Source organism: Nilaparvata lugens, unplaced genomic scaffold (assembly GCF_014356525.2).
Source record: "Nilaparvata lugens isolate BPH unplaced genomic scaffold, ASM1435652v1 scaffold4137, whole genome shotgun sequence".
In the NCBI taxonomy this organism is placed as follows: Eukaryota; Metazoa; Arthropoda; class Insecta; order Hemiptera; family Delphacidae; genus Nilaparvata; species Nilaparvata lugens.
Genome location: NW_024090548.1, coordinates 17,993 through 41,197, shown reverse-complemented (window position 1 = coordinate 41,197; position 23,205 = coordinate 17,993). Strand labels below are relative to the sequence as shown.

The 23,205-nt window shown below is 37.6% G+C and overlaps 1 long non-coding RNA gene across 2 annotated transcripts; it reads left to right on the top strand.

The window, feature by feature from the left end:
• Positions 1-895: 895 nt before the first annotated feature.
• LOC120355674 lies at positions 896-22,942 on the top strand. 2 transcript variants are annotated; one of them, XR_005573732.1, is made up of 5 exons: positions 896-1,445; positions 2,747-2,841; positions 14,303-14,420; positions 17,506-17,627; positions 22,663-22,942. It is a non-coding gene; the product is annotated as an uncharacterized LOC120355674 (long non-coding RNA). The 2 variants fall into 2 exon arrangements; XR_005573731.1 differs by lacking the exons at positions 14,303-14,420; positions 17,506-17,627.
• The last annotated feature ends 263 nt before the right edge of the window (positions 22,943-23,205 follow it).

Genomic DNA, 23,205 nt, shown 5'->3' with positions numbered 1-23,205 from the left:
TCTACATTGTTGATACAGATTTATTGATGTAATATCAACTGTTCATTCTTGTTTAAAATGATCAATTATATTTTATTAAGCAAGACGTTATATTTTGCAATAATTTCATAATGAATTTTCATAATTAAGATGAAATATTTTCATAATTAATTGTTAATTCTACATTGTTAAAAGACGATCTGGCAACAGAGCAAAGCGAGAGAGAGATAGCGCTATCTGCTTGTTGAATGATAGACAAGGATAGCAATACCATTGCTAATCAAACACTGCCATTATAACGTGGACCTCACTATACTATTTCATTTCTGGTTTCTATTTAATTCGTGGATAAAAGTTAACTATGACAAATCTTTCAGAAATTTCAAATACAGTATTCTACATTAAGCCTGGTTTTCACTAGTAGAGATAGTGGTCGAGTAACTGGCATACTAACTCTACCAAGCACTAACTCTACTTACTTGGTCGAATAACTGTTTTCACTACAATTGAGAATAGTAGGTAAAGTGTGTTGTCTAGTGAACAGAGCCAACCTTAAAATGTCAATACTTTTTAATAAATTAACACGTAAACACCTATTAACACTATTTAATAAATTAATACTTTTTAATAAATAAAAATACTTCCTAAACTTGATAGCCTACGGCACGACTCTACTCTACTAGCTCGAGATTGTTTTCATTAGCATAGTAGTGGTAGAGTAGAGTGAGAAGCGGTGGTGGGGGAAGGCAAGTGGTAGAGTACTAGCCCACGGTGCTATCCCACTCTACTCCACTGAAAACTAGTACTCTACCATGAACGTTTTCATTGGGAGAGTTCAGAAGATAGTTAGTACTTGCCCAGGGAACTTTACCACTAACTCTACTAATGAAAAGGCTTCATAGAGGGAAAGTCGAAGCAAAATCTGGGGCAATGAAAGTGGGCAATACTATAGATGCTCACAACAAATTCATAGATGATTCATAAGAATTTCCCCTACTACCTAAACGTCAAATATTGAAAAAGAAGCATATTCCTCCTCGCATTTATTTCTGTCTTATTCTATTTCAATTTGTATTTGTTTCTATTTTAGAATGTGTTTTAATTTCATATTTTGTTCTCATACCTCTATTTCTGATCATCAGGTGGAGACAATATAATGAGTTTGGATCTGCCACACTCATGGTTTATGACATTATGATGTATTATTGGTATTTCAGCCTAGTGCCGGTTGCGCTAAAGCCAGTTAAATTTTAATCGTGATTAATCCCACGAGAACCAATCAAAGAAGCCGTCGTTGAGGCCTTCTCTGATTGGTTCTCATGGAATTAATCACGGTTAAAATTTAACCGGCTTTTGTGCAACTGGGCCTTAGTCTGTCTGTCCAATTGCACACTTGGAAGCAGGTGCCAGCATGATTGTCTATTCAATTCAAAGTCATATATAATCAGGACTGAAATTTTAAACAGGTGAGCACCTTTTTTCACTTTGTTTTTATTATTTCTCAATTTTTTATCTGGTTTGTTCATTTCATAACTACAGTAGTTGGGTTATAGAATGAATGAGCCACATACAGTGTCTGTATAATAAGTAACCGGACTGACCCCAGGAAATTTGTTATTGGCAAAATATGTACAATTTTTCATTAGATATCTTCAAAGTAGTCCCCCTTGGAGTCGATAACACGCTGATACCGAATTTTCCAATCCCTGAACGCTCCCTGGAAGTCGGCAACCTCTATGCTGTCTAAAGCCCTCGTCGTAGCACGTTGAACGTTTTCCAGAGTCCCGAACCGCGTCCCCTTAAGTTGTCTCTTGATCTTGGGGAACAAAAAGAAGTCCGGTGGTGCCATATCAGGGCTGTAAGGAGGATGTGGCAACGTTACCCTCGACTGTTTGGCCAACTGCTCGGTGACGAGCAGGCAGCTGTGCGACGGAGCATTGTCGTGATGGAGGATCCACGAATCGGCAATCCCCGGACGGACTCGATGAACCCCGGGCGGCTAGTCGACGGAGCACCTCTCTGTAGTACTGGCCGTTCATAGAGAGTTTGTGCCACCCGGCCAAACTTTGTTGTAAAAAGTACAGCACGCGACTGCTCGTGTGATTGAGTGGGGCGCGACTGCCGGAAGGTTAAGTTACAGCGCTTGTTACTCTAGTTGGACGGGTGACCATTTGTTGCCCAGTACCACTCACTTTCACCGATGTGCTGACAAATAACTTTGGTTCGGAATGCACTTGAAACTGTGTTTCATACATTTATCACTAGCAGGTAACCCGTGCTCCGCAAGGGTCCAATTACAAACTAGAAACTTGACGTAATGAAATTTTGAAGAATTGAAAATAGGCCTATAACCATCCTCGGTAAATTAAGAATCTATATCTATGCAACATTTCAAGTTAATCAGTTGAGTAGTTCAGATGTGGTTTGTGAATTTCATATCCCTTACGTGTTTAATTCAATTATTCTTTCCTTTATTATAGAATATATCCAACCCGCGCATAAGCCTTGGTAGTATGTCGGCATCATCGTCAGCCAAAAATGCCAAATAAATGATTCTCAAATTTCAACAATCTGAACCGTTCACGATTTCTCAATGTTGGCATCATCGTCAGCCAAAAACAGCAAATCAAATTTTCAAATTTCAACAATCTGAACCGTTCACGATTTCTCAATGTTTCAAATTTCTTCATGATCTATTTCTGGCTTAATTTCAAATCTTATTGGGAACCATCCGAAATTGAATGTGTGTTTTTGTGTTATGATGTAGGTGTGTCAGTTTGTAATGCATCAGATGGAGCTTGGCATACACATACTGATTCACTCCTGTCATGGACCACAGCTTTCAAGTATGGCACTTGACAGGTGAGTCATATTTCTTATCACACCACTGTACTATCTAATTTCTACTATCAGTTCTGTGTTATGTATTGTCTAGAATTTATTACAATTTTATGAGATTTTATAAAAATGCTTGAGAGGTGTAGGCCTTCTAGCGCAACACAGCGATTATTTATTTATTGATTTCACAATTAAGACAACGTGTTTCCCCAAATCTCTTTCACAATTGTACAAATAATGGAATAACTGGTGCAGAAATATATTATACAAATATCAAATGTAGTAACTCAAAAATGGAAAATACAAAGAATTTAAATATGTTTGTTGTACTGCTAAAGGTGCGTACAGATATACGCGCCGCGAACATGAGCAATTCACTTTTAATCAGCTGACTATATCTGTATTTTTACAGAAACGGTAAGATACAGTTATAAAAAGCTTGGCATCAGTTGATTAAAAGTGAATTGCTCATGTTTGCGGCGCGTAAATCTGTACGCACCTTAAGACTTCTGCTGTCATTCCCGGGCTGACTAATAATTATTGAATAGTAGCGCTCATCGAATTTCCATCTAGCTGTTTATCCTGTTGTCAATATTTGCAGTAGCAGAAGTCTTCGGGGTGATTTACAGCATTTAATTTGGATTTTCGTTTAATAATAAATATTAATTCATTAGCATTTGAATAATTGCAATATCTTAGTAATTTCCATCTGTGAAAATGATTTGAATAGTTTTGTTTGTATGATTGTTATAACTGGTTTTGAGCTTCACGTCTATAGTGGAGTCCACGTTATAATGGCAGTATTTCAGTCACATTGGTGTTGCTATCCTTGTCTATCATGCGACAAAACAGATAGCGCTATCCTTCTATAGATCTGAAACGTTGTCAGCTCGTTTTCCAACAAAGAATGAATATAATCAATTAATAAAGTATTGAATCTCGACTATGGAAATTCATGATGGATACGTTAAGCCGTCGGTCCCGGCGCTGCCTAAAAAGCAGTCGTTAGGTCATGTCAGAGGCCCTGAAATTGATCAGTTGCGACGTGAAAACTCTGTCACCAGACCTGAGCCAGCCAGGTCACACGATATTATCATTATTCAATCATTTCATCACTTACAAAGTGAGCATTTTTTATTGCAACCCAAGTCTGCCATTGGCAAGACTTTGGTACATCTCTATTCTGTTAAATTTAAAAAGGATCTAATGATTGATACCGTGCTGAGTACAACCGCCTTTTGAATTCCATGTTTTGCACTCCCTGAGACACCAAGGCGACTGAAGTTCGCTGAAACCTTCTGCCTGATCACTCCAACAGTAGAGATAATTATAGGGACAGTTGTAACTTTTTCCTGCTTCCAGACATCCCTGATCTCAGCAGCCAGGCGGAGATACTTGGATATTTTCTCATTGTAATATTTTTCCGACTTGTGGCAACATGGTATGCCAACATCAATCAAAATAGTCTCCCTGGCTGTCTTGTCCATGAGGATAATGTGTGGCCGGTTGTGCACAACTGTCCTGTCAGTCAGCACAGAGCGAATATATCTTGTGTGTATCATTCTCAAGTACAGAAAGTGGCTTGTATAGATAGTATGACAGTTTTTGATCCACTAGACCAAACTTCAGGGCAAGATCCTGGTGTAGGATCCCAGCAACAGAGTTGTGGCGCCTCAAGTAGTCTGTAGCTGCCATCTACTGACACGCCGACATGATGTGTTGCAATGTCATACCACAATGAGCCATACCACATCTTCTACACAAGTCACCATTTATTATTATCATTATTATATGATTTAATCATTAAGAAATATTTTTCTTGGCATATAAAATATATATTTGATGATTTCAAACAAGAATGAACAGTTAATATTACATCAGATACGCCGGTGTCAGCTATCCTCTATAGAAGGCAGTGGCAAGGCAGAGAATCAGCAACGTTGTTCTCCTATCTTTCTCCACTGCCATTATAACGTGCACCTCACTTTAGAAGATAATATTATTGTTTATAATTTGTTAGTTTTATTCATCTACTATTGCAAGACCGATTCATTGCAACTTGACAGCATGCAAAGAATAGGAGAGTCTGTGATGCAAACCTGTAAATTGTTACAATAGTTTCATAGATAAAAGAAAGCTCAAGTAGATATCCCATGGTGAGGGCGTTTATGTTCCAAATTTGATATTTTCAAAAGAAAAAAAATGTTTTACTGGATCAACAATACCATTCATCCTCTGAATCTCATGGATTTATCTCTTACCGAATTTGAAATGTTCTGTCCCAAAAATTTAAACTTTAGGCGCTCATATCTCAAAAAGTAATGATCAGAAAAAAATGTTTCATTTTGATAGCTAGATGTTGCAACAAATCAAAAAACTTTAATCACAAATATTAGGTGTAGAAAGTTCATTTTTCGGCTTTGCACAGCCTTGAGGTGATGGATAGTCAGTCATAGGTGGAAGCGCAGTTGCCGATTTGTCGATTAGAATCAGTCGGGTCAGTGCTTCTCTGGAAACGTCGTATGTTTTACACGAGCTATTGAATACTCACTAGAAATTAGAGAACGCTGGCCGATTCAGAACGGCAACATCGCCGGTGTTGTATCCCTGCCGCCATAGCCACCTCTAATACAAGGCCATGGCCTACGATATTGCAACGTTGCAGTGTAGGCCTAGAATCTAAAGGTGCGTACAGATATACGCGCCGCAAACATGAGCAATTCACTTTTAATCAGCTGATGTCAGCTTTTATAACTGTATCTTACCGTTTCTGTAAAAATACAGATATAATCAGCTGATTAAAAGTGAATCGCTCATGTTCGCGGCGCGTATATCTGTACGCACTTTTAGATTCTAGGCCTACACTGCGACGTTGCAATATCGTAGGCCAGGGCCTTGTATTAGAGGTGGCTATGCTGCCGCTATGTGCCTTCTCTGCTGCACATGTTACTCCCAAGCCAAAAGTAATTTTGTACAGAGTATAGTCGTTTTTTCGTGGAACTATGTGACGCTGGTAGTTTCTCATACTGTTCCGTTCTTTCACTCTCAACCGGCTCTAAATCACCATTATTAACTTAATTACTATTAAACGAAAATCAAAATTAAATGCTGTAAACATTTATAAACTTAATCAAATGGATGATACTATGGATGAATCAAAATAATTTCACAATCTCATTATTTAATGCTATTACTCACATTATCACTAGTAGTTCTGCGAACAGTAGACCTCGCTTATGAATACAACTCTCAATCTAATGAGAAGGGCCAGTACAGTAAGTACAGTATATTGTGAAGATTCAGCCATGTCATCTATTATTTTCTCCACTGAAAGTGCTAGAGACACTGTTTGCCGGGACACCGGACTTATCAAGGAGGTACCTTTATATCGTCTCCATATTCACATTATGAACATATATTACAACTTTTCTAATAATTATTAGAAATTTATTAATAATGCGGAAAAGTAGGAACATGAGTTGCTGTATCTTCAAAGATACTTTTGAGGTTATTCTACGGTTTTTTTAAATATTACAAATAAACCGGAGGTCTTACCAAAAATCGTTGCACCTACGTTTCTTCGCCTTGTTTCAAAGAACTTGCATACCAAATTTCATCCAAATCGGACAATAACTGCGACTGTAACTGCGGTACAAACAAACAAACAGACAAAAGCCGATCGAGTCGAAACTAAGACCTCAGCTTCGCTTTGGTCAATAATGGCCGGGACACACATATCCGCACCGAGCCCGCGCCGCGGCACGGCCGTGTGACGGGCGTACTACGGCGAGTGAGAAAACAAATGCTTTCAAACGTGTAGGGACACATACTACCGCACCGCGTCAGCACCGTCGCCGTGTTTGTTGCCCGCGCCGTCACCGACTAGTTCAGTTTACTTTTTGACGGAGACGGCGCGGGCTCGTTCAACATAGAGAGTGAAAAAATTGTTGATGAGGTACGGAATTTTCCAGTCTTTTATGATTAAAGTGATGAGAAATATTGAGAAATATGGTTGAACGGAAAATAAGTTAAACCAAAAGTAAAAGTATAACCAAATAAAAAGTTAAGCCAAAGGTATGATAGACATAATATAATAAAGGTTGTTTCAACTGTCATATGCTGAATTATTTGTAGCACAAAAAACTGATAATTAAACTTTATTAAGCAAACCCAGGCTCTATCCAACGGATATGGTTTTTAGTGATTTTGAGGTCATGACTATACGTCCATTATACATAAAAAACCGTAATGAGTACATAATAAATATAGATCGATTTTCCTCTCACAATAAACTCTACATTAATTATTATAATCTAAGGGCTAACAAATATGTAACCTATAACACTAATATTGAATGTATAAGGAGGCAGTTAATTCCATAGATACTAAAATAATAAACCTCATTCCAAATCACTGTCTCATGGACAATAAGATCAGAGGAAAATTAAACTAGATATAAAAAACTGGACATACAGTAATTTATTCTTCCATTTAGATATATGACTCGAGATTTTTCTCCAGCATTGTTTTTTTTCGTAGTTTTCATTTTTCAGTGATCGCTTACCTTTACTTTGAGTAACTATTCCTCTGTTTTTTCCTTCCTCCCATTTCTCCCTTCCCTTTTTTCCTCATTACTTCTCTTCTCTTCTTTGCCTGCCTATTACATGGGAAACCATAGTTGGCTAGGTATCTTCCTCTCTTTTTTTCTCTTCTCTTCTTCTCCAAAGAACAAAAAGTATTGACAGAATCCAAGGGCAGGGCAGTGGACTGTGGATGATAGTTGGTATAAATACCTACAAATAAATCTTTGAATTCTGTACATAAAAATACTGATAGCTTGAAGTGTGGTAAGTACGCCAATAAAAGACTAAATGAATCAACAATATAAGATTTAATAATAATAAGATGTCCTCCTTACCGGGATGAACTTCAGTAATGCGCGCCAGCTTCCAAGTGCACTGCGCGGAACCAGGATCCTTCAAGATGACAACCGTACCGACCTTCAAATTTTCACAACGTTTAACCATTTGCTTTTTTCTGAAGAGTGGTTAAATAAGAAGCACGAGATTTGGGGCCGCCTACACGAATGGAAAAGGACCGCGTAATCCAAACCACAATTGTGAAAGTGAACATTAGCCTGAACGCGGGCCGCAGGTACACTACCCATGATTTGCTCAGAACGAAGAGCCGAAAAGCGAAAACACAATATGCAATGCCGCAATACACATTTGATGGTGCGACGGGTGGAGGGAAACCAAAATCGTTGTCTTACACTGGCCATGGTGGCCTGCACCCCCAGCATGACTTAGACGACGATGGTGAGCAACAATCAATGCACGAGTGAATTTGTGATTGCTGGGCAACAATATTTGATGTTTATAATCAAGGAAGCATTTGCATTTTGCAAACGTCCACCAACTCTGAGCAGAGAATCTGAATGAATGAATGGTGACAAGGCTTTAATAGAACTATTAGGCAATAGCTCCTGATTTTGACGCAATGCTTTAAGTTCGGCAGAGAAAACTTCTTCTTGAATAGATTTGAAGATACAATTTTCAGCTTCTGAAATTTCAGAGATAGTTAATTGACCAAAGCGCGGAGTGACTGAATTTTGTTTTTTACAATTATGAATGAACCGTAGAACATATGCTGTTGTACAAACGATTTTGTGATAGGTGGAGCAACTATTGATTATACCTGAAATAACATCATTACGAGACGAGGTAGTAGCTAATACCTGAACTGATTGAGAACTGTTTTCCTGAACTGATTTCTCTAACTGATGAGAGACATCATTTGAAGTTAGAAAATTCGACGTGACCCTACGGGGAGCGGCCACAGGTGAAGTGGGGAGGCACGAACAAGGTGCTGCAATAGGACGAATAGCTTTACAAGAACCAAATATGACCCAACCTAGACTGGTTTTCTGAAGAATGGGAGCGTTTTGAGCTAAATACAATTTACCAGGCTGAAGTATAGATGCGAATATGCCAGCACCAAGTAACAAATCTACAGGCTTAGGCTGATCAAACAATGGATCCGCTAATTTGAGTTCAACAGGAATGAATTTTGGAAAGATCAATGTTCACACTAGGAACATTAGATGATATGCTATCAACTACAATACAATTTTCTTCGACCGACCACGAACGATCAGTAGAAGACAAGCAAACCGAATGAGAAATAGATGATTTGGTCTTATTCTCACCTACACTATGAATCAAAGTGTCAGAATACAAGGTAACAAGTGACAATTTTCCAGCCAACCTAGTTGACATCAAATTACAATCAGAGCAAGAGTCTAAAAGCGCGGTTGCTTTAATAAATTCCCCACTAGAAGTTTGAACCAAAACCTCGGCAGTAGGTAACAAAGCGACAGTTGATTGCTGTTGCAAACACAGTGACGAAGTAGAGCTCATCGTGACATGAGAGTTCTTCTGAGGCTGTTCTGCATGAGAAACAGCTTGCTTAGTTGTTTCCGTATTCTGAACCATGACGGAATTCAAAACAGCATTCTTACCCTTGGAGGGAGCAAAAGATTGAGAATGAATAAGATTTGAAGTTACCTTATCCTTAGAAGTAGGCTGAGTGTCCGTGATTGAGGATACGACCTGTGAAGAACAGTGTGGTGACTCTTGCCACAAAGTGTACACGATTTGTCGGAACAAACATGATTGGGTGCGAAAGGCTTGAGGCAATTATAACATAACCTTTTGTCACGGACAGCATTCCAACGATCAGTAACCTGTAACTTCAATAATTCATTACAACGATTGGAAAATGACCAACAGAATTACGAAAACTACAAGGTGACATAGAAGAGGTAGTAACCTGCATCCTAGCTTGAACATTCGATTGATTTTGGTTGAACTTCGGCTTGCTATGAGCACCAACCGAGTTGGATGTACCTTGCTGTACATTTCCTTGATGATGGTTAGCTGAGCTTGAAGCAACAGCTTCCATGATTTTGCATTGTGATTCCAAAAAATTCCAAAATTTATCAATGGTGGGAAGGTCGTGTATACCAACACTCTTTTCCCATTTCGAACAGTAGCAGTATCCAACTGCAACAACATTTTTGCATATACAACAAGTCCTTGATTTGGACTCCAAGTTGAAGCGCTTCGAGCGCGGTAATGTGGGACTTGCAAAAGTCAATGAATGCCCGTAATGATTGCGGACAGTTACGCTTTATGGTAGGCGGAGATTCAATTGCCGTGACGTGCCTGGCAGCAATTAATCTCTTGTTGTCATACCTCTCCCTTAAGAGGTTCCATGCAAGCTGAAAACCCTTTCGTCAGCTTCAATGTGTTCCACTCTAGCAAGAGCTTCACCACTGAGTGATTGACGAAGATAGAAAAATTTCAATGAATCATTAATGTTATCTTGATTACCAATATATTAGTAAAAGCACTTGAGAATGCTTGCCATTTTGAAAGCTCCCCATTGAAGCGTGGAAGCGGAATCTGAGGCAACTGAAAATTTGCCAAAGGTGCGTTTTGAGATGTTGGCCGCTGGGAAGCACCAGCAGTGGCCTCATTGATGCGTTGTCTGCTTTCAAAGGCAGTTAATGCAGCGTTTGCTTAGAGGTAATGGAGATAAACTTATTGAGTATCTCAAAATGAGTTGAAGTGTCCTGTGCTTGCAACTCTGAATTCCATAATGTTGATGTATCTTATCATACTTAATTCTAAGTGAACCTAGTTCGTTTTTTACAGTCAATAGTTGATAATAAGTGGCTTCAGTGTCCACAACATAATCGTTATAGCTGGTTATGAACCAATCTATTTCCTGGTGTAAATTGTCTCTTGTATTGAAAAGAGCAGAAGGCTCAGGAAGTGAATCTTCCTCATGATCGGACATGCTTAAAAATTAACAGAAAAACCTGAGTGAATGACACGATAGTGCACTGTAGCAATGCGATTGCTGCGCCAATAAGCAACTTTGGGCGCTGGTCCAGTACACAGAGAGGCACGCCTGTGCGTTTGAGGCAAGTTGTATCAAGCTTGCTGTGCGGCGAGTCAAGTAACGAGCTCGCAAGGCAGTGTAGTTTGCCGTGTGTTGTTTTCTCAATGCGCAATAGCCGTCTGTGACCAGTTCAGTGCGGTTCAGTCTCTCAGGGTACAAGATAGTTGATAGCTGGTGCATACACGTCGCAGCGTGCTTTGAGTTGCAGCCAGTACTGAAAATTTGAAACAAGTGTTGTGAATGCTTAATATTAAACAATAAACATACAAAGGTACAATGAAATAAGATATACTCTAGAGTGGGACCTAATCATTGGCGTCAAGCTAGACTATTAGGCACACGGTCACTGAAACCCTAAGGTTCAATGGACCAAGAAATGGGTAATAAAAATTAACAATTATCCTAGGTAACACTAGATCAAGAAATGAACGGGCCGGAGGACCAATTTTTACAATTGGTCCAATTAACAATTATTCCAGGTAAACACTGGATCAAGAAATCTGGCCCGGATGAACCAATTTTTATGACAGAATCCAAGGGCAGGGCAGTGGACTGTGGATGATAGTTGGTATAAATACCTACAAATAAATCTTTGAATTCTGTACATAAAAATACTGATAGCTTGAAGTGTGGTAAGTACGCCAATAAAAGACTAAATGAATCAACAATATAAGATTTAATAATAATAAGATGATAATAGTAGGCAGATGGCCACATACAAAAACAATTGTGTCAAGTATCTTGGGATCAATAAAATAATGATAGGCAGGTGGCCACATACAAAAAACATTGAATCAAATATCTTGAGATCAATAAAATAATAATAGGCAGATGGCCACATACAAAAGCAATTGTAAGTAGGTTAAGTTTTTGAATCTTTAAATAATAATAGGCAGATGGCCACATACAAAAACAATGAGTCAAATCTTGGGAAAATTACAACATGTGAAATAATGTAGAGAACTACAAAATTAAATGAAATTAGGTCAATGACATTAATGACCATTGAAGTCTGACAATAAATGCAAAGGTAGTAATAATGATACCTGAAATGAATATATAATTGAGTCCTATATGAAAGTTATTACTAAGGTACAATAATAATGATTAAAAATGACAATAAGCTGTAAAAAATGCTCAGCAAGTAACGTATAAAAATATATGCGGCATAGGCCTTCAGTGATTTGAATGTCAAGATAGACTTCGACCAAATAATTAATAGGCGTCACTGGCCTTAGAATAACACTTAAAAGCTAAGGGTAGCTAATAAATATAATGAAGATTATCCAGGTAAATATAGGCGACATGGGCCTTCAATGAATTGAATGTCAAGACAGACATCAATTAGAACGAGTAATAGGTGACAGTGGCCTTCAATGAATCACTTGTAAAGCCAAGGGTAGCTGTCAAATCCAATAAACAAATAGGCGTCAGTGGCCTCAGTGAAATGAATGTCAAGATAGACATTAATAAATCAATTAGTAGGCGTCAGTGGCCAGAAAATCACTTGTAAAGCCAAGGGTAGCTGTCAAATCCAATAAATAAATAGGCGTCGATGGCCTCAGTGAAATGAATGTCAAGATAGACATTAACTAAACAATAGGTAGGCGTCGGTAGCCTCAGTGAAATGAATGTCAAGATAGACATTAATAAATCAATTAGTAGGTGTCAGTGGCCAGAAAATCACTTGTAAAGCCAAGGGTAGCTGTCAAATCCAATAAATAAATAGGCGTCGATGGCCTCAGTGAAATGAATGTCAAGATAGACATTAACTAAACAATAGGTAGGCGTCGGTAGCCTCAGTGAATAGAATGTCAAGATAGACATTAATAAAACAATAATGATGCATACGTAAATGAAAATTGAAAAGAACGATTTACATAACCTGAATAAAATTTTGAACAGGAGATGCGGCCAGGCAGACAGGCAATGACTCCACAATACCAACAGGAACAGGACATCAGCAAGCGATGAAGTGATCTGGCCATGCGATGACAAGCATGGAAACGTCCACTACAGCAGGCGAATCCCCCAATGGAAATGTAGGCTGGAGCAAGTAGAATTCCAAACGAATAATCCGATCTTCAAGTTGTGGAGTTTTTGGATTGATTTCCAAACGGTAGAGATGATGCACTTGAAAGTTTGAGTTTCACGAGGTGAAGCCAATTGTAGAAAAATGGCAACTGAAGCTTACACGAGGTTGTAATTTTTGACAAAGTTTATCCAATTTTAACAGAGTAACTGAGTGAAGAACTCGATGAATAATTGAATCACACTGAAGAATAGAACAAACGAATTAATTTGAAGAATAATTCACACTTTAAAAAGGTTCTGTAGATCAAATGAACAGCGATGAAACGCTCACACGAGGTTGCAATTTTTTGACAAAGTTTATCCAATTTTAACAGAGTAACTGAGTGAAGAACTCAATGAATAATTGAATCACACTGAAGAATAGAACAAACGAATTAATTTGAAGAATAATTCACACTTTAAAAAGGTTCTGTAGATCAAATGAACAGCGATGAAACGCTCACACGAGGTTGCAATTTTTTGACAAAGTTTATCCAATTTTAACAGAGTAACTGAGTGAAGAACTCGATGAATAATTGAATCACACTGAAGAATAGAACAAACGAATTAATTTGAAGAATAATTCACACCTTAAAAACGTTTTGTAAGTCTGATGAATTCAGATGAAAGGTTTAGACCGAGCGCAGGAAGCACACTCGCCGACCTCCATGAAAAGACAAACAGCAAAAGGCAAAAGACGCTAGTAACAAAAAGGAAAGGCAGAAATGTCAGCCACGTATGTGAAACGTCCACAAACGTTTGGTGAAAAAGTGGCAAATATCTAAAAGGTAAGATGCCTAAAGACAAGATTAAATTCCAAAAAAATTGAATAGCACAAATATTAAAATTGCAACGGCAAACAATCTGACGAAAAAGGTACGAATAGAAGTATAGAAAACCAGCTGACTAGAGCAGTGGCAAAGAACCGCGACTGTGACGTCACTGGTCAGCGCAGACGCACAAAAGACACAGCGCGCAGACAGACAGACATGATGACGACATGATGTCTACGTAGTAGCGGAACGAATAACAAGTAGGAACCGTTCCAATAGATGCTTTGTCAGATTTTACAGTATAAAAGAAGGAACCCGTGACTGTGTATTGAATTTTAAATTTGAAACTAATCACGTTTAGATACATAAGGCAGAAGATAACAATTTTATTGCTGATATATATTCCCGATACATGACTGATTGTGGTATTGTTATGCACCGAAATATATAGCAGCACTATGATTCTCATCGTCTACAGGTAATCAGTTTAAAATTGAAAAATATAAATTAAAATCGGATGCAACAAGCTTTAATAGTGTTATATTATTAACAATAGTTTAACACATTCAGAAATCAGACAACAGTAGCACTAGAGAACTGAGACTATTGTATTTTCTATCATTGGTTGTTGATATGTTGAAAGTTAATTTGATGTATTATGTCTGATACAGTGAGCAGAGTGAGAGAGAACGTATCAGGAGCTGTAGATCATCACTGCTTGTCTCCGGAATGATTGAGCAAGCGATGCGAGTTCTCACTCCCTGATGCAGTCTCCATGTGGATTGAGAGGTGAGTGAACTTTACAATCTATATATACAGAGTGTCTATAAAAGAACTCCGGGGTTTAAAGACAAAATATTTTAATAAACTAAAAAACGTACATACATGTTTTATACATGATTAGAAAGCCTATATTTTCAAGATTTTTTAACAACTTAGTAAAGTTCAATGTGAGCTCCGTGAGTGGCACGGCACACGTCGAAACGGTATTCTACCTCTTCCCATGTCCTGGCGAGCATGTCTGGGGGAACGGACGCCACGCCATTCACTATTCGTTCCCTGAGATGGCGAACGTTTCGAATTTTCTCCGCATATACAAGATTCTTGATATGACCCAGAAGAAAAAGTCCAACGGAGTCATATCAGGGCTCCTTGTTGGCCATGGAATAGGTCCTTCCCTTCCAATCCACCTGTTGCCGAAACGAGCGTCCAGTGACTCACGGACACGCAAACTGAAGTGTGGCGGCGCCCCATCTTGTTGGAAATAAACTAAACCTTTCTCCGCCTCAATGTCATCCAACTGAGGATAAACATACTCCTCTAACATGTCACAATAGACATCACCATTGATATTCCTTTCGTCAAAAATGAAGGGTCCTATGACTCTGTCATGCATAAGAGCACACCAAACATTCACTTTGGGCGTGTCACGTTCGTACTCAATTAACTCATGGGCGGCTCTGAAACCCAAACTCTGCAATTATGCCTGTTTACAGTTCCGTTCACATGAAAAGTAGCTTCATCACTAAAAACCACACTTTTTAAAAAATCATTATCTTCATCAATTTTATCCAGCATGGAAACAGAAAAGTCGAATCTCTTAACCTTGTCTGCCGGTTTGATATGGTGTAAAAGTTGAATCTTGTAGGCAGTTAAACGAAGTCTTTTATGAATTACCTTATGGACTGTTGATCTTGGTAACCCCAACTCCAGACTGCGTCTTGTTAACGATTTCTTAGGGCTTCGAGTGCATGAAGCTCGGATTCTGTCCACATTCTCTTGAGACACACGCGGCCTACCCGGCGACTTTTGCTTCAAAACACTTCCTGTTTCCTTGAAGGCACTTAACCACTGACGAATTGTTTTGTCGAAAGTTTCTTTGTACAGTAACAACAGAATTAGTTTCTATGAGCCAAATAACACATTGAGCCTTTTGTTGAGGCGTCGCCATAGCGCGGCAGTCCAGACGACACTGACTGCCTGCCGCAGCCGCTACGTCATTTCAAGGTCAACGCTCCGCAGCGCTGCCAAATGTTGAGAGAAACATTCCCAATTGGTTTGAGTAAAACTCTTTGAGCTGCTTGTTTCAAAGGAATTGATCAAATTTTGCTATCTTTTATAGTTGAAAAAATATTAATTTTTTAAACCCCGGAGTTCTTTTATAGACATCCTGTATAAAAGCGAAATGGCACTCACTGACTGACTGACTGACTCACTCACTCACTCACTCACTCGCAGAACTAAAAATCTACCGGACCAAAAACGTTCAAATTTGGTAGGTATGTTCAGTTGGCCCTTTAGAGGCGCACTAAGAAATCTTTTGGTGATATTTTAACTCTAAGGGTGGTTTTTAAGGGTTTGAAGTTCGTCTTTCAGCATGTATATTCTTCTTATTGCAATATCTTAAAATTATAATTGAAAATGTCCATACCGTATGTTAATATAGAACTTTAATCTAGAGAGAGTACCTCTTCGAAACAGTTGTTCTGGTAACTAAATTAAACATTTTGTCAGGTTGGCATTAAGTTGAGTTGACTTTGTTAGGTTGGCACCAAGTTGAAGATTGAAATACATTTATCCAGGACCTCCTAAATACCAATTTATCTAGTACCTCCTAATTACCTATTTAGGAGGTCCTGATTTATCGCGGAAAAATTGATTGGGTACTGCTACTTCAATCAGAGGTATTCCTGGGAATATTATATTACTAGCCGTCAGGCTCGCTTCGCTCGCCATATCCGTTTAGCCAGACGTTTAGTCTGGACCCCCGACTGGATCATCCTAACATATTATGATAAAAATATGACATAACATTTCAAATTTGGTAGGTGTGTTCAGTTGGCCCTTTAGAGGCGCAATAAGAACGGATTTGGAAAAATTTCCAAAGATACGCCCAAAATCTGCGTTTTTTAGCGTTTTCTCAAAATAAATAAACAGATAATGCTCAAATTTACTACAGCTGGGGTGCAATAATGTTGTGTTAGAAGGAATTTGAAATAACGCCAAAGATATGCCCAAAATTAGCGTTTTCTCAGCTTTTCTGCGTTTCATCACCTTTTTCAATAATTGATGGAAATATAATGAAAAAAATTCAGTACACAGGTTTAGCTGAGGTGGAAGAATTTTGTTCGCCGATATAGTAGCAGGTGTTTTTCGAGATCAAATTGACATAATACGATCAAATTCGGTACAGAGGTTCCGCTGAGGTCTACATGCAGGCGAGCGAAGCGAGCCCGCTGATCTCATTTTTGGACAATCCAGTCGGGAGTCCAGGGGGCGGAGCCCCCTGGCTAGATGGATATGGCGAGCGAAGCGAGCCTGACGGCTAGTTTTTTTATATATCTCTCTTAGTGTGGCCATTCACGACAGGACAAGTGTGTTGAGCATGTGTGCACACACATGCTCGTCATGCATCATCTTGTGACATCAATATGTGTCAATGCTTTAGTGAGGTCCACGTTATAATGACAGTGGAGAAAGCGTTGCCGGTCCTCTGTCTTGTCAATGCCTTCTATAGTCGGTAGCTGATAGAAGTTTATTGATGTAATATTAATTGTTCATTCTTGTTTAAAATAATCAATTATATTTTATTAAGCAATACATTTTATTTTTTAATGATTCCATAATGAATTTACATAAATAAGATGCAATATTTCGTTAATTAGTTATTAATTCTACATTGTTAAAAGATGATCTGGCAACAGAGCAAAGCGAGAAAGAGATAGCGCTATGCGCTCTGTTGAATGAAATAAATAAATAAAACACTGGAATAATAAACATGGATAATATTCTACAACATTTGATTGACTATTGTATTTTTTATCATTGGTTGTCGATATGTTGAGAGTTAATTGATGTATTTTGTCTGATATAGTGAGCAGAGTGAGAGAGAACGAATCAGGAGCTGTAGATCATCACTGCTTGTCTCCGGAATGATTGAGCGAGCGAAGCGAGTTCTCAATCCCTGATGCAGTCTCCATTCATTTGGATTGAGAGGTGAGTGAACTTTACAATTTTTGTAGATATCCCTTCTAGGGTAGCCACTCACGACAGGACAAGTGTGTTGAGAATGTGTGTACACACATGCTCGTCATGCAGTGTGGTCTGTTATCAGCGAGATGCTTTGAACAAAAAACAGCTGTTTTACAGCAGCAGACAACCAATAACAATAAAAATTAACTTACGGGTTTGATGTACTGTATTTATAATGACGTGCTGTCAGTTATTATTATTGTTATTGTTATTTCATCGTATAAAACCGCATATGATGAGCAAAGCTCAAACGGTCAAATATATCAAGTATATGGTTTCCCTCCATTGAGGGAAAGTTTTTCATTTTACAAAATCGTCTGGATAACTTCTGATCTCTAGGATTTCAATGAGAAGATCTCATAACATTCTCTTAATGAATACGGGCAGCATTCAGTCAGTATATCTTTGAGGGCTGTATAAAATTTACCATGACTGTCAACACTCTTAAGTTCTTCCTGTTGAAAATTCTGAGCTCAGCATAATGTGGTCCCCCCTCCAAGAGCGAAAGTCTATGAGTGGGGTACTGGAGGGTAAACATTTATGTCTTGTGGGGTATCTGTGTGAAATGTTATCCTCCATGAATTTCTGCTTATTACTGTAAACAAAAGATGCAATATCCAAAAAATAAAGGGCTGGAATTGTTAATAATTTGAGTTTTTTGAAAATTGGCCTACATGAAACCCTAGATTCGGCTCCCTCAATAACCCTGATTGCTTTCTTTTGCTTACGGAACATATTCTGAAGGTTTGTCTGGTTGATGCCCCAGAATATGATACTGTATCTGATGTGAGACATGAAATAGCTTTCATTCACATTGGTGTTGTCAAAGACCTTGAAGATGCAGAGACTCACATGCAGCGCTAGTGTCACACTTGGAATTCAAGGTCTATAAATACAGGTCATCACACTCGTGTTTCTTATGGAGCGGCCATTATGTGGGCTCCTTATGGCGGAGCATTTGAAATTCCAATCTGCTCATAACAAAATCATGCATTATGCTTTTTAAAAACAATATTCTCGTTCAGATAAAATGTAAATTCAGGTTTTCGATTTTTTAATAATGAAATTTCAATAATAAATGGTTCAATAATGCTTCATTTTTTATTATTAGAAATTGTTCTGATTCTTGTAACTTGTTATGATTTATAAGGCATTGGGACAAAAGGCTAACCTCAAAAACAGTTTGAAGTTACCAATCACTTAAATCTAAAAATCAACAATTCAGTTCCTAGTTGGAATCTAAATATTATTATTCTGTCGGAAGAATTTATTTTACAATTCAAAGCCAAGCATTATTCCTTGAACAAAATAACACATCATGTTGTTCAATCTATAATGATAACAGCTGATAAATTTGAAAATTGTTGAACTAGAACCCCATAAAATGGCGATTTTGCAATGCATCACGGGATTGTGTCATGACCTGTATTTATAGGACTTGTTGGAATTGAAATCGGCCATTGAGGGGGCAACCTAAAAGATTATTACATACCAATGCCTTTGTAATCTATAATATTAAAAAATATATATATAATATCTCGTTCTAAAATACCCCAATGGCGGCCTTCAATTTCAAGTGAGAGCTATCATTGGGAAGGCATAGGCATTGTGGGTCTATATCTCTTTAAAGTCTTTGGGTGTTGCTATCCTTGTCTATCATGCGACAAAGCAGTTAGCGCTATCCTTCTATAGCTCTGTAACGTTGCCAGATATTTTTTCAACAATGTAGAAATATAATTAATGAACAAAGTATTGAATCTCGACTATGTGAATTCATGATTTAATAATTGAAAAATATATTTTCTTGGCATATAAAATATATATTTGATAATTTTAAACAAGAATGAACAGTTAATATTACATGAGATACGCCGGTGTCAGCTATCCTCTATAGAAGGCAGAGAGTCTGCAACGTTGTTCTCGTATCTTCCTTCACTGCCATTATAACGTGCACCTCACTTTAGAAGATAATATTATTGTATATAATGTGTTTGTTTTATTCATCTACAATTGCAAGACCGATTCATTGCAACTTGGCAGCATGCAAAGAATAGGAGAGTCTGTGATGTAAACCTGGAAACTTCTGCTTATTTGTTTCAATAGTTCCATAGATAAAAGAAAGAAAATATCTCAAGGTATAGGGCGGGCGTTTATGTTCCAAATTTCACTGTCAACTCAAGCCGATAGTCTTAGTATTTTTTTGTGAAGCTGTGTGACGCTGGTAGTCTCTCATACTGTGTCTTTCTAAAGGTGCGTACAGATTTACGCGCCGCGAACATGAGCAATTCACTTTTAATCAGCTGATGTCAAGCTTTTTATATCTGTATCTTACCGTTTCTGTAAAAATACAGATATAATCAGCTGATTAAAAGTGAATTGCTCATGTTCGCGGCGCGTACATCTGTACGCATCTTTACACTCCCATCCGGCCAAAGCATTATACAAGGGTCATTCAATAAGTAACGAGACAAATTACTAATTTTCAAAAACGGTTAAATTGATTTATATTAAACTTTCAGGATATGAAGTTGGCAATCTTGCGATGACATCTGATCAGTTGCTCCATCGTATTTCGTGAACATAATCGCAAATTGACTCAGTTAAGGCTGTGCAAAGGCTGAAAATAAACTTTCTACTGGTGATATTTTTCAAAGTTTTTCGACTTGTATACTATCAAGCTATCAAAATTGAAAAGTTTTCTCAGGAAAACTTTTTTCTCCGATTATTACTTTTAGAGATATGAGTGCTTTGAGTTTAAATTATTGGGACAGAACATTTGAAATTTGGTAAGAGATGGATCCATGAGATTTAGAGGATAGATTCTTCATGGTATTGTTGATCTAGTAGAACAAAAATTTATTCAATGTACCAGAAATGAACAAAAGTAACTCAAAATGAGTTATTTTTGGTCATTTTTAGTAAATTGAATAACTTTCTCAAAAATTGATATTTTCGGAAAAATTTTGTTTTATTAGATCAACAATATCATGACAAATCTATCCTCTAAATCTCAAGGATTTATCTCTTACCGAACTTGAAATGTTCTGTCCCAAAAATCTAAACTTTAGGCGCTCATATCTCAAAAAGTAATGATCGGAAAAAATATTTCCTGAGAAAACTTTTTCATTTTGATAGCTTGATAGTATAAAAATGAAAAAACTTTGAAAAATATCACCAGTTGAATGTTTATTTTTAGCCTTTGCACAGCCTTAACAATGGCGAGTCCGCTTGGGAATAAAATTGCACCGTGGAAGAACTATCTCTTCGAAACAAATGTTTAAAATTGGTAACTAAATTAATAACCAATAGAATTCTACTCTACAAACAAATACTGAGGCCTGTCTGGTTGTATGGTGCGCAACTGTGGGGCTGTACAGCCGAGAGTAATATTGGCATCACCCAACGATTCCAAAACAAGTTTCTGCGTAATGTTGTAAATGCTCCATATTTCATCAGGTACGCCAACCTTCATAGAGACCTTCAGGTGAGACAGTCAAGGAGACGATTGTAAAAACAGCAAGGATCTATAAAGAGGCTCTACATGACCACCAAAATGTTGAGGCAATCCAGCTTTTGGAGAACCCAACATTGACGAGGAGATTGAAAAAGAAAGAAGCCAAAAGGTCTGGTGTAAACCTCCAGGAGTGCTTAGTGAAAGTGGAAAAGAAATATAAATTTAGTGCAGTGATTAATGAATTTGCTAATTTAAAACAAGGAGAAGCTACTACAAGATTCTTCTTGTAAAATGACTTGAAGTATTAATTTAGGATAGAAAAAAACTAATCGTTAGTCCTAGTTCTAGTAAAAGTTATATTCAATAAGAAAAATTAATAACAGTCCAATTTTGTTAGGTTGGCATTGAGTTGAGGAAGGTTTCTAAACAAGATTTGAGTTCTGCACTTTATTATGTCAGAACCAAGTTGAAGAACTTATCTATACTATAATAAAGGAAAGAACTGGCTTATTCGTGTACGGGATAGTAAAATTATGTTTGACGTATCATCACGTCTAAACTACTGGACTGAAATCAACTTGAAATTTTGGATAATTGACCGAGCGAAGTGAGGTCTAAGATTCAAGTCGACGGTTTGGCATTTCTCTTAATGTTTAAATGTTTATATGTTGCGCATTTACGGCGAAACGCGGTAATAGATTTTCATGAAAGTTGACAGATATGTTCCTTTTTAAATTGTGCGTCGATGTATTTACAAGGTTTTTGAAAATTTTGCATTTCAAGGACAATATAAAAGGAAAAAGGAGCCTCCTTCATACGCCAATATTAGAGTAAAAATCAGACTATAGAATTATTCATCATAAATCAGCTGTCTAGTGGACTATAATACTATCCGTTCAAAAACATCGAACATCTTGAAAATGTATCTTTCCATCAACGTTGTAGACAGTTGCAGCCAGATCTGATAACAGCGCTCACACTCACATTCCGGGACGACACGTCACGGTACCATAGGACAAAAAGCTCTATGTTTATTTAGGATTTTTCTAGACATTTTAAATTGATAAATTATTTATTAATTTTTGAGAAAACATAACAACAGGTCAATGTAACTTATTGAGCGCGAGGTCCACTGTTCACAGAACTACTAGTATATATTTTTAACCGAGGATGGTCCTAGGCCTACTTCAAACTCTTCAAAATTGTACTAGGTCAAGTTCTAAAATAGATCCTTGCGGAGCACGGGTTACCTGCTAGTGTTTACTAAATACGATGGAACAACTAATCAGATGTCATCACAAGGTAGAAATCTAGAACATAAACAGCCTTTATGAAATCTAGAACATAAACAGCCTATACCATGGGATATCCTCCTGTGCTATCTTTTCTGTATTATAGCAGTAAACTAAAATTATAAAACAATGTGGATTAATGAACATTGATAATATTTTTTTGATAATATCCTACAACATTTAGTTTACTATTATATTTATCATTGGTTGTATGATATGTTGAAAGTTAATTGATGTATTTTGTCTGATACAGTGAGCAGAGTGAGAGAGAGGACGAATCAGGAGCTGTAGATCATCACTGCTTGTCTCCGGAATGATTGAGCGAGCGATGCGAGTTCTCACTCCCTGTTGCAGTCTCCACCTATTTGGATTATGAGGTGAGTGAACTTTACAATTTTTGTAGATATCCCTTTTAGGGTGGCCACTCACGACAGGACAAGTGTGTTGAGCATGTGTGTGCACACATGCTCGTCATCAATATGTGTCAATGCTATAGTGAGGTCCACGTTATAATGACAGTGGAGAAAGATAGGTCCTCTATCTTGTCAATGCCTTCTATAGACGGTAGCTGATACAGGTTTATTGATGTAATATTAACTGTTCATTCTCGTTTAAAATAATCAATTATATATTATTAAGCAATGAATTATATTTTAAAATAGTATAAGAAGATATCTCATGGTATAGGTCGTTTATGTTCCAAAATTCAAGCTGATTTTTTGTTAACTCAAGCTGGTTATTGCTGACTACTGTCTATTATTATCGTTTTTGCGGTGTGAGAGTGTAAGAATGGCAC